The sequence below is a fragment of the Cebidichthys violaceus genome, unplaced genomic scaffold (genome assembly GCF_023349555.1).
Source record: "Cebidichthys violaceus isolate CVI_PGR_0920_01 unplaced genomic scaffold, fCebVio1.0.p SCAF_3, whole genome shotgun sequence".
Lineage (NCBI taxonomy): Eukaryota > Metazoa > Chordata > Actinopteri > Perciformes > Stichaeidae > Cebidichthys > Cebidichthys violaceus.
In genome coordinates this window covers 7,405,240-7,421,806 of record NW_027176483.1, presented here as the reverse complement: position 1 = coordinate 7,421,806, position 16,567 = coordinate 7,405,240, and the positions used below count along the sequence as shown (strand labels likewise).

The window sequence follows — 16,567 nt, the reverse complement described above, 5'->3', positions numbered from 1 at the left end:
ATTCCTCAAAAGCCATGCATGTGTGATAATGAACATGCATGGAATGCCCTCAAGGAAGCCTCAAGAGGAAGGTGCATCAGAATTAGGCTGGAAAGCCTGCTAGTGACGCAGTCTGAAGAGATTCGTGATTGTCTTTGCAGAATATCAATGCATTTACCTTCCAGTTGGAGACCGTGTGTCTCCGACTGGAAGGTACATGCATTGATGAGGGAAAATAGTCTTATCACAAAGGAAATTATCAATTAATTAGTGTGTGTGGGGAAGAGAACAGGTTAGTCCACCCGATTGTAGAATGATTTATAACCTCAGAGCACAAGCAATACAATAACAAACAATATTCCCTTTGATTCTTTGTCAAGGTTTTGTGACAAAATATGTGCGGTGGAAATGAGAAGCTGCTAAACATAGGATGATATTGTGGGAAAGGTGCAAACTCTGAGAGATCTCTGATAAATGACAAGACATTTAGTAAAATAAATGATTGCATCACATCAACAAAGCAGTGCGGGGGTGATGAGGAGCAACTGTGAACAAATGTGTTACTCAAAATAAGAAAGCAGACTCTACAGTTTGCTCAAATCCTCTTTTCTATAATTAACACGAGACAGTTTCCCAGTAGTCTCCAAATTCCTTCCCCACTCACCATGTTTGGAATCTCTAGCAGCATCCTAAAATGCCAGAAGTGGATAACACCTCAGACTCTAGAAATAAGTGTGAGCAGTTCATGCTCAATGAAAAGCCTGTCCCTTGAGCCCACTCATCAAAACTGACCCTAGTTAATACATTACCTCACAGTTAGTGGTAATGGTTTGGATTTCTGCCCTGAGCAATACTGGAGATTCTGCACAGTATAACTTTAAGCTGAGGACAGGACGATCCAGTCTTCTGTGATCTGATGGAATAAGATCATCAGCATCATCATTGACCTTTATGGATTCCAGAGGTTTCAAAATGGTGCCGAAACAGTCACTCGTTTGTGTCGTCTTACTGGTGAAACAGACCAAGCCTCCACCACTGCCGCTGAGGCTTGAGTTGTAAAACAGGAAGAGGAATCTGGAGAAGTACTTTTTAGCAGCATTTTGCCATTTCATTTGGTACAAATGTCTATGGCACCCAGAGGACCACATCCAATCACTGGGGAAGACTGAGGCACATGTTTCCCTTGACGCAGGCCAACATGACTGTCTAGTGTTCAGAGCAAGTGAGTTAGATACTGCAGGACTTCACTTTGAAGTCTGAGAGTGCTCAGCATTTCAACAACAACCTCAGATACCTGCAGTACTCCGTGACAAATTGATTCACTCCCATTACCTCCAGGAAATGTTTACAAGATCTGTTTTTGGATAGATATTTGTGTTGTGCAGCGCCATGAGCAAGTGTGATCAGAACCAAAAGTGTCAACGCTGTTTCGATAGAGCGAGAACAGCGTGAGACATTGGCAGTGTTTATTTTGATATTGTGTTGGGCATTCAAGCGTTGTCCCAATCTGTGAGCTTACACTTGTATAAAAGCTTTACTTCATTTTCAATGTTTTTTCTCATAAAAACATCACTGAACACAGCAAACTGCTTAGAGATTAGGAGTGCAACAGTACACACAAGTCAGTTAGGTTCAAACCCAGGTTGCATGCTTATGATATGAAACTAAAGACTAAATACATAGAATTACACAAAATACCCATATTTAAACATTCAAAAGCATCCAAACATTTAATCGTCCAATCTGCACATCTGGGTAATGTCGTCAAATGAGCATCGGCATGTTGGATGAGTTTCCATTCACATTTCCTACAGCGGAGGAGCTACACTAAAACACCGACCTCATCCTACACACAACTGTCTCTCCATTGCTTTTGTAGCTGACCGGAACCTGCAGGCGGTGCCGGTCAGCTGTGCCTAAATTTGGTGACAAATTAAAATGACATCAAAGAAATGTTTTAAGCAGTTCATTCACTCAGATAAAACCCTTGTATGGTTCTGTCATTATTGTATATATCCCTTCCACAATATTTCTACACATGTTCTCTCAACAAAAGGCAGTAGGAGGCACTAATAAAAGGCTTTTATTGTGTGCTGGTGTGAATAAATAGTAAACCTAGACTGTGACCTCATTATAGCTTTCACAAAGTCATTACAGCTCCAACCAAACACTGCTAAGGGGAGTAGATTAAAAACACTGTAAGGCACATACAAGGTGTTGACATCTGGGCCGTTATATCCTGACAACCCTCGTGCATACAGGAATATTTTATTAGTTGGCATTTAATAAAAATGTTCTTATTAACTCGTCTCGCTGCAAGAGTGGATGAGATAACAGTATTTACAATACGTCTGACAATGTAACCTTAAATTTGATCATCAATCCACAGCCCACCGACAAACTGAACAAAAATAAACACTACATTACTATATACTGTAACCGACTATACTGAAATGAACATTAGATTGTGCAGGTGTTCAAAATATTGTGGCAGCCTCCTGTCATGAAGTGCAAGATCAGAAATAGAAAAAACAAGGAGATGCTGTTATGCAGGCGCAACAAAACGACTGACACACGAGTCTTAGACTGTGCCTTTTCTCTTCATGTGGCCTGTGCGATCACACATGTGACACATTTAGTCGACCGACATCGGTAGAGCTCAGGCGACGGTAGGCTCCGAGTTCTGCATATTATATCGTGTAACTGGAGAGATTGATCCTGTGCAAGTATCCAGCCATCCAGTGGTGTCGAAATCCAGACCATGTTATTCAAATCACCTAAAGTAATGGTTTCCCTGCCTAACAGATGTCCACTCTGATGTGGTGGAAATTACAAATGAGGTTGAGTTGTGGCGAAAGGGCAGAGAAAACAGATGAACACAGAATGCGGTGCTCATGACAGCTGGTGGTAAACAAAGGACAATGGCGAAGGCAGTGAATTCCTATCTTGAGTCAGACCAGGCCACCAATGCATACCCTGGAAACTGTACTCTGAGGGGGAGAACTGCTGCTCAGTCAGCTACCATCGATGGATTATTGGGCTAAATCCAACAGATTAATCCTCTTTAATCATCCGGGGACAGTCACTGTGGGATGAAGTCATCCCAATGATTCCTGGGATTTGGAGTTTCCCAGCGGGTTTATGTAAGAGTTAGCCTAGAGTGTTTACTGAAGATCTGTCGGGAGTCACAATTACATACAAAGCCGAGTATCCCAGTAGGCATTGTACTAAGTACAATGCCTACTGGGATAAGGCTAATACTACTACTACTACTACTACTACTACTACTACTACTACTACTACTACTACTACTACTACTAGGTTAAGGAAAAAAAACAGTTTCAAAATATATGAATCAGAATTAGAGCTACAATTCTTATAAAAGGGAGATACTGCTCAAGAATGTGAATTTCTGAAAAACTATTTCAAGCATTGTCCTATGAACTCGGCTCTAGGGATTGTGGATAATGACTGGGGTCAAGTTACAGTCCAGCTGAGTCGGCCCTCCATCCCTCCCCCTCAGTGCACTACAACTACTCCTTCATGAATCAATTACAAGAAAATAAAAAGGACTCCAATACATCACCTGGTTTGAGCACTGTTAAAATGTACTACAAGTTTTCTGAAAATGTTGAAATATGCAAATGATGCATCATCATGTCGCATATACATTTCCTGACCAGAAAACGGAACAATGGACAACGCCAGGTTCAGAATTCTTGTTTCATTTTGTTAACAGAGTCAAAGGTTTTAACACAGGGACTTTTGTATCACTCCATAAATCACAAAATACTGTTAACAGCCATAAATCCATTTTGGCCATGTTTTGAGGAATGAAAACAGTCCAAGACTATGAATTATATATGAACAAACCTCTCCATAGAACCCTTCAGAATATAGATGGGAATGAAACTGGAACGTTTGGTCCATGTATATGCTACTGGAGTGGAGATTCAGGCAGCGTATAACCTAATGGCTTGAGGGTGGCTTATTGTTACCATCTGTTACATTGGGCTCATGCGAGGCATGCTATTGAGGGTGCAGGGGGGGGGGCTCCAGCAGTATGAAATCACTGAGGGATGCCAGTGATTGTTTGGTTTGTCCATCTATGGAGCCATCTCAACACTTGCAGGCTCACTGCAAAGCAAACGCAGGAAGAGCAAAGAGGTGGTGAGGTAAAACAGAGCTGACACTCGGTGAGGCGAACCATCTCCTCCAAGAAGCAAAACCATTAGAGCTCAGCAGGGATCCACCATGACCATCACCAAGACCAGACCCGTACACACCAACAGGTTCAAAGCTCAGTCTGTGCACTGTGGGACACCGATAAACAGCAATCATGACTACTTGTATATAATCATTAGAATTACGGTTATGCAGTGACTAAATATTTGGGTTATTGTGGATACCTCTGCAGCGGCATATTATTGCACAATTAATATGATTTTAGGGTATGCAGTAATTATTTCTTAGGTTAGAAAGCAGAGACATTGTTATGAAACATTAAATGATGATTTAAAGTTGTGCCAAAGCTGGAGAAAGCTATGAAATGTCAGTATTATACAACTGTATGATCACTCTAGAGGCTGTAGTGTTGCTTTATACAGAGAGATGATATACAATTGATATAAATCAAGGGGACAAAATAATAGAAACACCCGTCAGTATAACGCACTACAATTCCAACAGCATCACAAACTGCAGCCTCCTAAATGACGTAGAGAAGATAGTTAGAAAGTCGATTCACAGGCGGCTGGAAGTACCAGAACACTTGTTGTCCCAAGTCATTGTTAGCCAAGACTAATTAAGTGATCATTGAGGCAGGCTTTAATGACGCAGAATTAATGGTTGTTAGTGGGAAAAAAAATAAATAAAAAATGACTGCACCCAATTATTTTCCCATCAAGGCTGCTGTCATTACAGGAGATTTTAAAAACTATTCAATGGTAAGCAGGGACCCTTTACCACACAAAACACCATCACAGTAAAACAGGTTGTTCTACTGCAACTTGCAGAATAAAGCAAAAGCAAATTATATTTCACTACCAAATCATTGTATACTGCAAGAATGCTGTACTTTTTTGCTTGTGGGGAACAATTAGCATTATTACTTGCTTAAAATGCACCCAGTAAAGACACAGTGGAGTCTTTTTAAGTGCTGGGGAAAACAGAACTTGTATTACCGTTATGGGGTTGTTTTGGATCTACAAGCCGAGTAGCTGCTTAATAAGTAGATTGCAACGGGTAATGATCAGTAATGAGGACATTTTGGAATCACCGCAGTGTTTCCCCTACATGCATTAAAACAGCTGCTAAATGAAAATATCCCCAAACATTAACTCGCCATCTCCACTTTAAGCCGCCAGAGTCGTGGATGAGGATGGCGATAAAACACCCTTTAGCAGTGTGTTATTGGTTATTGGTCGTTCAAAAATCGCAGTTGGCGGAGCGGATCAAATTCATGGTTTATTAACCCGATACCAGTGTGGGTGCATCCCTAATTAATGATTGCTAATTCAACAATTAACATTAGGGACATCAATTAATCTTCATCAATATTATAATAAACATGTTTTATTTTCGCCATGTTCATTATGCATCTTACAGAAATGCCAGTATATTTCAACTTGTGTTTATTTGAATGTCATTTTTGGCCAACGTTGACAGACCTACTGTACATAGCACACATTTTTTCCCACAATGCAATCACTGTAAATCTCTGTACACTTGTCAGTGAAATTGTATATTTTGGAATTGTCGATGAGTTTGGTGAACGCGTTAGTGAGAAAAGCAAAGGCAGGTGATGGTCCTGATGAATGTGTGATAGGAAAGAGATGCAGAGTAGAGGACCAGGAGAGAGATGAGAGGCAAGAAGTCTCATTTAATTAAACATGAATTCACATCCACAACTGTACAAATGTGACTAAAGCTCTCATTTCACCGAACGTGCTAAATATCTCACAGCAGCGCCCAAAAAGAAATGGTGCTGGAAAAAAAATCCTAAAGGAAACGCTGCAAAGCAGGTGGTAGATTGGAGTCTATAAATGGTGGAATCAAAAATAGGCACTTTTCAGTTTCATACTAAATAAAAAATGATTATTCATGTTAATTTTCAAACAATCATTTGGAGATCGTACTCTAACTTCCAACCCACTGCAGCCTGTAGATAAAAGGACATTTTCCTCCTTTTTTCAGGAATGATTGAAAGAAAAAAAAAAAAAAAAAGAAGCCCTGCACATACAACTTGGGGCTGTGGATGTGTGCAGTATGTTTAATTTGAAAGATTAAGGAGAGTGCACACTTGGTCCGGGTTTCTGATCTTAAAATCTGGGCCTCAGGGATTGAAGCGCGTTGATCCAGTACTACACGACTCAAACCACTACACATGTTCTTAGAGCAGTAAATGAAAGCAAAACCATGTTGGTTCTCGGTCAAGCTCATTATCTTTTTTTAACAGTACACCATCTTTCCAACCTTCCTGTTTGTGTTCTTCTGCCTCTCTGATCTTGTCGATCACTGCTCTGAAGAACTAAACAAGAAATGTGATAATCAGCAATTTGTAAAAGTGGAGCAGACATGTTTTTTTGTGTTCTTAAGGGAAACCCACAGGGCTGAGGACAATTACCTTCTCTCCCGGTCAATGAGTGAGTGTTAAATCAAACGAAACGGCTTTCTGGCTGCCCACCTCCTGGAGACCCCCCACTGAACAGCAGCAGAGGACAAATACCTTCTCTTAATTAAAATTTTCAAAGCAATGCAATACTTAATGTGAAATACTTCCTTATGCGCTACCAAGGAAAAACATTTCCCCCCCCATCTCTTTCACAATAAACAAATCAATGTTAAATTGCACAGATTATTGATTCTAGAGGCGTCACAATAAGACTCTCTCAAGCCTTCCACTTGTTCCCTGATCGCACAGCTTGTCTTCCTTGTTGAAGCGCTACCTGGTTGCTAAGCAGCCCTGCTGGATGACAAAGAGCACTCACTTGAGGACTCAATGTGCGCCACTTTAAGATTTCTTCAGGTGGAAGTAGTGGCTAGATGAAAAAGAGCCTTAAAAGCCTACCTCATGTCATTAATAATGCCATCTAGTAAGACGTAGTTAATTTCATGAAGTATTTTGAATCATATGTAATCTCATGCCTTCCCCTAACCATGCGAGAGCTCATCATATACCGCTAATCATGTGCTCATTATTCCAGACACGAGAGCAGTAATGGTTGCACACACACGTACGCAGGTTGACAGCAATGAGCACACTTCTACTAGCTATAAAAGTGCAAATGAGCAAACAAGAGGGTTCTACAGCAACGGCCAGAAACATCAACATTAGTGTGTGCGTCAGTGCTGGTCAGCTTTAACGCATTAGGCCAGAGGCACACCACATTAAGAACAACAACAACAACTTCCATCTTGTTGTCACACTTTAAGATTGGCCAACAACGGGGGCTCTCTCTCTCTACATAAGCGAATGTGTGTACAAAAAGGATCTGTAGTTTATGTTCTAATCTTGTAGCGATGACTTATACAATCGCAGAAAGATGTTTTCACAGGCTAGACCAGCGTTATTGATCCAAACACTGTTTTCCACCGTGTAGTCTAATGGTTAAGCAATTTAAACTTTCTTACTTAATGAATTCATTTAGAGTCATTTGTTACAAGAGCAACAAAGATTGATGATGTTGACATTTCATTTGCTGGTTGGCCGGTGTGACAAATCACCTTGTTCTACAGCTCACACTACAACGAAGGAGAAAAAAAAAAAAAAACTGGGACAATAATCATCATGGATAAGGTATGGATAAGGCTCTGTCAAGACTTTAAGCAGCAAAGTTAGTTAGACTTTGGCTGGGTCAACTACATTATCTGATATTATACACCTTAATAGCTTGAGACAAAGGGGTGTAGAATACAGAGCAATAGCCGGAAGAGGGAAGAAAAAAAAAAAAAAAAAAAAAAAAAAAAAAAAGCAGCTTTTTGGCCATCATTTTGTGACGATACCAAGTTGTGCAGCATCGCCACACCCTGCTTCCCTTCTGACGTTTCATGTCTCAGCTGCTGCAGCAGGTGTGTTGTGCCGCTACTTTCTTGTGATCTTCTACTTTACAACATCACAGCAGTTTGCTCAATGCTTGAAATCTGCTTCACTGAATCACTTCTATAGAGACATTTCTGCTTTTTTCCCCCTCTACCGACTCAGGACAAGCAGACTCCACAGACACCTCATGGCCTGCAGCTAGGCGTCGGTTGAAAAGTGTTGATATCAGCACCTATACTATACCTGACTTTTGGTGCCGACACAAAACAAATACTTTTCCATGCCTTAGTTTGGGAAATATAAACATGTATTCATTCCATTTCTTCGTTTATCAAAATATGCCAAACTGCTCAATACATCATTGTTAAATATAGAACCTTGCCTAATCAAATTAAATCAGGAAATATTTGATACACAAACCAGCCTTAGATCTTGTTCAAACAGATGATTGCTAAACAGGTAGCTACTCAATTGAATACTTCACATTGTACAAAAATATATATTCAAATTAATGCTAGAGTAGGTTATGTACTTTTTTTTTTGCCCGTCCATTGACACACATATTGCATGTCACCACAGTCCGCTAGGTTGACAGCTGTGAGTACTAATAACAGCCATTTGTTGTTTACGGTCATTATGTTTATGTTCATAATGATAATTTCTCGAGCAGTAGCTTTGGAGGGAGGCCTGAAGGGACGGGCTGTCAGTGTTGCAGATTTGAGGACTTATTCGTTCGATTTAGTGACTTCTGGAGAGAGTGCTGCTAGCTACTTTCATTGGAAAAGAGTTGGCAGCGCTGGGCCGGGCTTTTCGTTTGGATCATTTTAAAAATCAAGCATACTCTTGCCGATTTCTCCCCCTTCTCTCACGAGTCCTTTTCTATAAGAGAAAACCCTCGTCTTCAAGATTATAACAAACTCTCTGTCTGAAACAGTGAATCTAATTTCAGCATTTCCTCAGACTGTCATTGTTTCTGTGATAGCTGAGCTCTGACGCAATGACAGAAACACTTGAATCAATTCCTCCCATCAGTAAGCAGGGCATCTTCCTCAAACAGTGCAATACACACAGCTGCACCCATCCCAACACGTACCATTCGTATTACTATTCAGACTCCAGGATTGGTTTGTCTACGATTCTCCCACACCGCAGACAGAGCGCAAATAATAAAAAGGTTCTCTGTGACAGAAAATCAATACTTGGGACATCGCATGGTAGAGTCTCACTAAAAGTTTAACCTTCTCGTCTGCAGAAAATACAAAGCGTTCATTCTTTAAAAAGTCCATCTAAACAACATGTCATTCAACTTCAGCTTGTGCTGGTTACACAGCAGAAGTAGTCTATAGTCGGTTGGTGGACAGCAACGTATTGTACAAAAATAATCAGGTAACAACAAAATTCCAGTCGTTTCCTTTGAGAAGTCATATCTCTTCTAGAAATGTTCTGTCCTCGTTCAGGATGTGGAATGTGGCATGCAGCGCACCAGGAGTAGTAAACACAGCCCACTTATCAAGCAGCCAGGCCGGCCTAAGTAAAGTCTTTGTTGGTCAGGGCGTTTTATGGACGGATATCACATTTTTGCCCCAAGAGCATTCGAGCCATATTAGAAAACCAGAACAAAAAGGTCAGACAGCTCGTCACTCAAATTGTGGGCCAAATTAGCCCAACAGCAGCAATCTGACAAGTCCTGAAGCTAATTGGATCACATTTCATTTTCACAGAGGAAAAAATTAATAAAGATAAAAAAAGGCCAGGGCAAGTAAACAAAAGTGTTGCTCATGAATGCGTTTGTGTTCATGTACTTGATGTTTGCACTGATATTTTCACAGATAAAAACCCTGACATTTCAAACTTAGGTCCAGAAAAAGGGTTTTCTACAGCAGGGCCATTACTGCACATTTCAGTCAACCTTAATATTCTTAACATATGCCAAAGCTGCCTCTTGCTAAATGTGAAAACACCCACGCAGCTTGCTAATCAGGTTTTTAAACCAAGCACAACAAATGCCATGAGGGCTCAGCTGAGTTTACACAAAAACAAATGAGGGAATCAACCGTAGCTGGCGGCAAATCCATGCCTGCAGAGGATGGCTGGTGATCAAGCATGATGAGGTAAATATCGAATCGGGGTAAAAGATTGCATTTGTCTCTACGGCCCCATCAGCTTCAGTTTATTCCCTCAGCAAGAGCCTAGTTGTGACCGCATCACTTTTTAAACATTTACAAGAAAATTTTATTTTTTAATCTCTCCCTCCCTAATGTCAGAAATTCTGTCATAACCACAAACCATCCAAATAAACCATCCACAGATACAAACCACTATTGAGGCTTGGCAATATAGTTGTGAAAAGAATTGGATTAATAAAATATTTACTCATATATGGCAAATGTTAGCAAAATGACAAATATAAATTCAATCGTTAATTCTCCCCAGTGCATTAAATAAAGCAAACGTATATAATTTAATAATCTAAAGCTGAGAGATAAATCAGCTTCTAATTGCAATTAGCTAAGAATAAGTATTTTGGACAATAGAATTTTGTAAAAGACCATAATATGATCAAGATATACTAGAATATTGACTTATTGCCGAGGCCTAGAGTAGTAAAATGTACAAACTGTACACCTTGGCCTGCCATTAAATTGCCAAAAACTAGTCATGCAGAATAACAATCAACAGAGCAGCAAGCACCCTCTACAGGTAAGAATAACACAAACAAATACTATGTGATGGACCATGTGATCCACCAGACTTCTTACAGCGGGGTTTCCCACAGGAAACTGATTTGCAGAGGGGGTGAGCTAACTTCAGCCTGGCGTCTTATCTGCACTGCAGGAGAGCTTTTTCCTCACATAAGCACCCGATTGTGACCAATTGGGCTTCCATGCGAGTTGATTGATCAATAACACGCTGAGATAAAGCAGACAAATTAGACAGACTTCTCTCATCTGATTATCAATGCCGTTACTAAATAACGGCTTAAACAACTCGCACTCATTAAACTTGTGGCCTTTGTGGCTCCTCTATTACAAGTTGTTTTGGGAAACCATGTAAAGTATTGCTGTAAAATGTTGAACAAAAGGTGGACTAGTAGCAGCTGACCAAACAGCTGCTACCGAATGTATTATTCAACATTTGACAGTTTACACTAATTTCTAGTTTGTTTTTGTCTGCTTCTTTACATACAAGTCTTAGGCCATCTGAAATAAACAAATATGTCTACTCAGGCTACAGCGCAAGACATTTCTCACTATTTGTAGACGATTAACCAGGCAAATCATCTAAATATTACTCAAATAATCACACTTTTTAAGATATGATAAGATATTCCAAAATCAGTAGTTTATTAGTCAGAGAGAAAATACTTTAGTGAAGCAACCTCTAGATGAACCTGGCACGTTAAATGATTAATATAGCAGTACACTAGCACTACACTAACAGTTGTCAGTGAAGTGGGAACCACAATTTCAGTGATTAACTGTTTAATGGAATCAGTGAGTTTGAGAGAAAAAAAACCAGAAAAAAACAGACAGAACGCATGTAGGATCAGTAGAGGAACATACCCCCCAAAGAAGGCTTCCGTTTTGAGATATCCCAGGGTCAAAGCAAATGTGTTTTTTCATAACTTTATTATCTTTAGTTTGTTAAATGCATGGTTGTATAAAAATATTTCACTGCAAAATTTGTTTATTTGGTTGATGTTTGGATCCTCCCCATAACAGTCAAAATATAGGCTTCTCCAAAAGCAACAGTATCTGCCTTATCACACGCATTTTGGGAAATAATATTTTTTAAATATACTATCCATTTCAAAATCTAGACGTATTTGAGAAAATATGGTTGTGCTTTGTTCTTCTACTGGATAAGGATTAAGCAACCTGCATAGGGCTCTGAGGCGATTACGTGAACCTATGGAAAGATAACGCTGCCGCCTCAACTCTTAACATTCAGTAGCTGGAATATTTCCATTTCATCCATCACACTGTGAGAGTCGAGTCCTTACAGTAGAAGGGTGCCGGGAGGTCAGCTCAGCAGACACACTATGCAAGGGTTGGAAACGTTAGATGTGATGCATGAGCGCTGCTGACGAGAACTGAAAGGTGACTTTGTCCAAATGTCAGGGGGGGGAAATGTGAAACTATATAAAAACAAAAAGAACTCAAAGTGCGCTCGTGCGCTACAATGCTCCACTGTGAGCGTGAATACATGCAGACTCCAAACAACCAGTCTACACAGCACAACGCTCTGGACAGCTGACCAGCACAGACTGGCATAGTCCTCATTTCGGGTGACTGCAGGCCTTTTGCCACAGACATACCAATTAAAAATCAGTGAAACAAAATGATTACTTACTGAAAACAGATACTATTAGATGGGGAGCTCACACCTGGATGATGCTGCTGCTGCTGCTGGCTTTTCCAAATGTCCTGCGGGGTCCCCTAAAATGAACCTGTCGATTGAAAATAGCATACGTTTTAAAAAGAAAATTCTTTCAAAATGACTTGAGCAATATAAAGACCAAAGTAGTCCCATAAATGCCACGGGAATATGTTTGAGCAAACAAAGAGAGGACGCAAGCAAGCCAAACAAAATATAGCACCACACGTTGTACATTAAAATATGAAGTAAAGAGATTAAAGCTAATGAATCCAAAATAAGATTTTGCTCAGTTTATGCAGACAGCTGGAAGCGCCAGAGGGAAATGACTTGCCAAATATACACAGAAATGGTCCACAGAGTTTTGACACCACTCAACAACTGAATTGCTTTTCTGTCTCCCCAGATGTAATCAATGACTTGAGCAGCCTATCAATGAAGTCTGAAAAGCCACATATGGTCTTCTCAGCTTCTCTAATCGTGTCCACTGGAAATAAACAGAGGCACATCTGCTGTGGTCTCATTACTGAAGCCTTTGGCAAAACCCACTGTCACACCAGGTAGAAGGAAATTAAAAGCAAATGATGCCAGGAAAGAAAGCCATCCTCATTGTCAGAGGAATATTGCTGGTTCACTGCAGTCCCTGGAGACAGATCAGTAGTCAGCGAAGAAATATGAAACTAAATATAGCTCCCACCATTTTGCTGAGGTGAATCATATTCACAGTTGTGGCTATTTTAAGAATACATCTAAAAAGTGACAACTACCAAGACAACACTAGAAGAAGATACGCATTTCTGAGCTGTGATTGTAAAAAAATAAAAGATTAAGTCTTGAGGTAAATATCCTTTACAGCCACGGTTGAGAGAAATCACTTTGTGCTACAGCATCTGATCCGTGCCGCAGGCGGTATACATTCCACCCTCGCACTTTCACTGGCATACAAATGCACAGTTTCACATGCCAAAAATAACCATTAAAATTACAATATGTACAGTTTGCTGTATAATTGGTGGACTGTAATGTCAATGTAAGCTTTAATAAACCACTGAGGGGGTTAAAAAGAAAAAGGGGTCACCATCTGCTTTGGCTACACAGCATGCCCAGAGTGGGTGAGGGACCCGTGGGACTGTACTCTGATGCTGCCCACCTCACTGCCCCTTCATGTAAACTCCATTGAGACACAACCATATACATATGCTGCTGCTAAACTCTCGGGGGATCATTTCATCTCCACAGCCCAGCTCCATTGAGACCAGGCTCTCTATCCAGTCTGGTGGTGTGCACAGGGACGCGTTCTAGACAATTGTTCATTTCAAACATTTTTTTGTGGTAAATATAGTATATTGTTTCCACCAACAGTGAATCTGTGCCCTTGAACAGAAGGTAATATTTCCATTGTTCAGTCGTAAGACAATGTGTACCACCCCTAGGCAACACCGAGACCGACGCTTTTGTTCTGCATAGAGAGAGAACCTGCAGCTTGAGAGTCGGCTGAGGTGACGATATCCTGCAGTCTCAAGCAGTCTGAAAAGGTCATCATCAGGCCAGATCTGACCCATTTACCAGAGACACTGCTGCATTCACAAAGTTCAGCTCAACCATGTTAACAATGAAAATATCCTTGTCACCATGGGCACAAAGAACAGCGAAAGAAGCCTTGTTTCATCTGTCCCGTTTCCTCGGCCAATTAGAATCCCCCGCCCGCCCACAGAGCCTGGATGACATGTTGATTCCTGATCGCAAGGCAATGAGAGAAAAAAAAAAAAAAAAAAAAAAAAAAAAAAAAATTGTGACTGCCGGCATGGGAATATGGCTCGATTCATGAAAAAGAACAAATAAGCCATTTAAAAGGCTTCATGCTGGGGGGTTATGAATAGCTCTCATCTGTCTCATGCAACTCAAGTTGTTTTCTTTCATTGTGAGATATGAGGAGTGTAACAGCCAGTGTCTCATCCCTCATGTTGTGGGCTTCTGTCTGACCCAAGCCAGCATCTTGGATTGGCTTTTATTTTTTGTTAAAGTGTTTTAAGCTTCACAAAACGTGGGCCACAAGCATGCGTTAAGCAGCGGTGTCATTTTAAAAAAGGAAAAATAAAACTCTTCATGTCTGTCTGTCCTTCCTTCTATAAAATTCAGTGGTAGGTTAAAAAGTTAAGTTTCGACATTTCGGTAATCCAATGAATCATAGGAAATAGGATTGAGACTTTCCCTGCAGACTGCTCAACAGTGAGATGTAGGTCGTTCACAACACTGACAACATGGCAGTGCTGCAACATTGCTCAACGCCACTTGGGACAAGTCTTAACACACCAAACACTCACCTGAACTGTGAGGCGTGAAGACAACTTTCACACCCTGAGAACCATTTCTCCCAGAAAAGACCAGCAGGTCACTGCATCTGCAGTAAATCTCATTTGATCCCTTAATCCCAATTATTCCACTTTCACCTATAAACCAGTCAACTCTGCCACCTTTTGAAAACGTAACATTCATTCAACGTGTTACCCTATTTGTTTTCTATTCAAACACAGAAACAAATGCATTAACGAAATGAAGACATATCTGCTCAGCTCTGTATACTTAACCAGGGTAATGTTGGCAGTTACATGTTAACCTTTCACTGCTAAATAACTTCAGTTACAGGGTGGAGCAGCTCAGCGTTAATACGGTTAAAGAGCTAAACCATTTCTTAAAAATGAAGGGGTTCTATTGAAGACACGTTTTTAACGTTGCATACCGTTGACAGAAAGGGAAATTTAAATATTTGACAGAGCTGTCCACCACGCGCTCAACTTCGCTTCTGCAGCTTTTTGTACATGTGACCGACAATTCACATAAACTAGTACGAGAACAAAATAAACTTAACAGCCGGATTTAATAATACAAAAATATATCTTCAAGGACGTAGCTTTGACATGACTTATGTTCACCCTCCCAAGACATACAAAACAGATACAAAACACAGCTTGAAGCGTGTTAAAGTAACATTGTAGTTGTTGTTACAGACAATGGTAGATATTTTAAAAGCACACAATACGCGTGTAACTTACAGATGGACGTGGAGCGGTCTCCAGAGTTTTGCTTCAGAGTGTAACGTTAGCCGATATTACAGTGGTTGAGCAGCGTGGATAGTGTGGTGTCTCATCGCAGCGCTCCGTGCTTTTCACAAACCCCGGAGCAGCAAACATTTTAAGGGAGCTGGGCTTTACCGTAATAACCGGCGCTCTCACCAAAGCGCACATTGGATTATTTATACCGTAATACATGAACTGGCATTATTTTCCACACTGCAGAAATACCCTGTTACAAGTAAAAGTCCTTCATTCAAAATCTTACTTAAGTAAAAGCAGCTATGATAGTTATTAGCATCAACATATTCAAAGTAAACCTACTCATTATGCAGGATGGCCCAATTGTAAACTAATGTATATATTTCTGGATTATGATTATTGAAGCATTAATTTAGGCTACATCAATCTAATGTTGCTAAAAGTGGGCTGATTTCTACTGCTTCAGCCGGGTATCTTTATAACCCATAACAATGCATCATAAATTATTAGTGGATTCATATGTTATATTAATAATCTGAATCTGCAAAGTTACTACTAATGATGTCAAATAAATGTAGTTGAGTAAAAAGTTCAATATTTGCCTCTGGATTGTAGGATAGTATACTAGATGTATAAAGTAGCATACAATGGAAACACACGTACCTCAAATTTGTCCTTTAGTACAGTGAACTATGTAAATAATTGTACTGAGACATTCCGCTACTGACAAGGTTTCTCACTGTCACTGTCATATAACTGTATTCAGCGTAAAATAGATGACTAACTAAATACACTCCTATGTTAATACAATTAAGGATCATTATGGGTAATAGTGAAGGTAAAAAAGGTTACATCTACCTTAATGAATCCCTGTTTGAAAGCACGACCTGTCCAGCATGCTAATTGACCTAAATCAAACACACCCATGACTCACAGGTGAATGAGTTCTGAGAAGTTTAATGAGTGATATTCCCTCTGAACCTTCCAGATGGTCCCATTTTACATAACTGTTGGAGGCTCACAGAGGGAAAAAAAATACAATATTTCACATAAGACCAAGATAATAGAAAAGTTGTAAAACAAATGTAAATGTGTGTAACATAATTTATTTTTTGTT

The 16,567-nt window shown here is 40.1% G+C and overlaps 1 protein-coding gene across 2 annotated transcripts in view; it reads right to left on the bottom strand.

Annotated features, from left to right (window-relative positions):
- The window catches only part of LOC137881305 (tumor protein p53-inducible protein 11-like), a 29,605-nt gene extending 14,054 nt beyond the window's left edge, over positions 1–15,551 (bottom strand). The window contains exons 1-2 of one of the 2 annotated variants that reach the window (XM_068723194.1): positions 15,451–15,551; positions 12,374–12,470 (exon numbers count right to left, since the gene is read on the bottom strand). The gene's annotated coding sequence lies outside the window, so the exon portion shown is untranslated. The remainder of the gene's footprint in view (positions 1–12,373; positions 12,471–15,450) is intronic. The other variant, XM_068723195.1, reaches the window with a different exon arrangement.
- Positions 15,552–16,567: the final 1,016 nt, after the last annotated feature.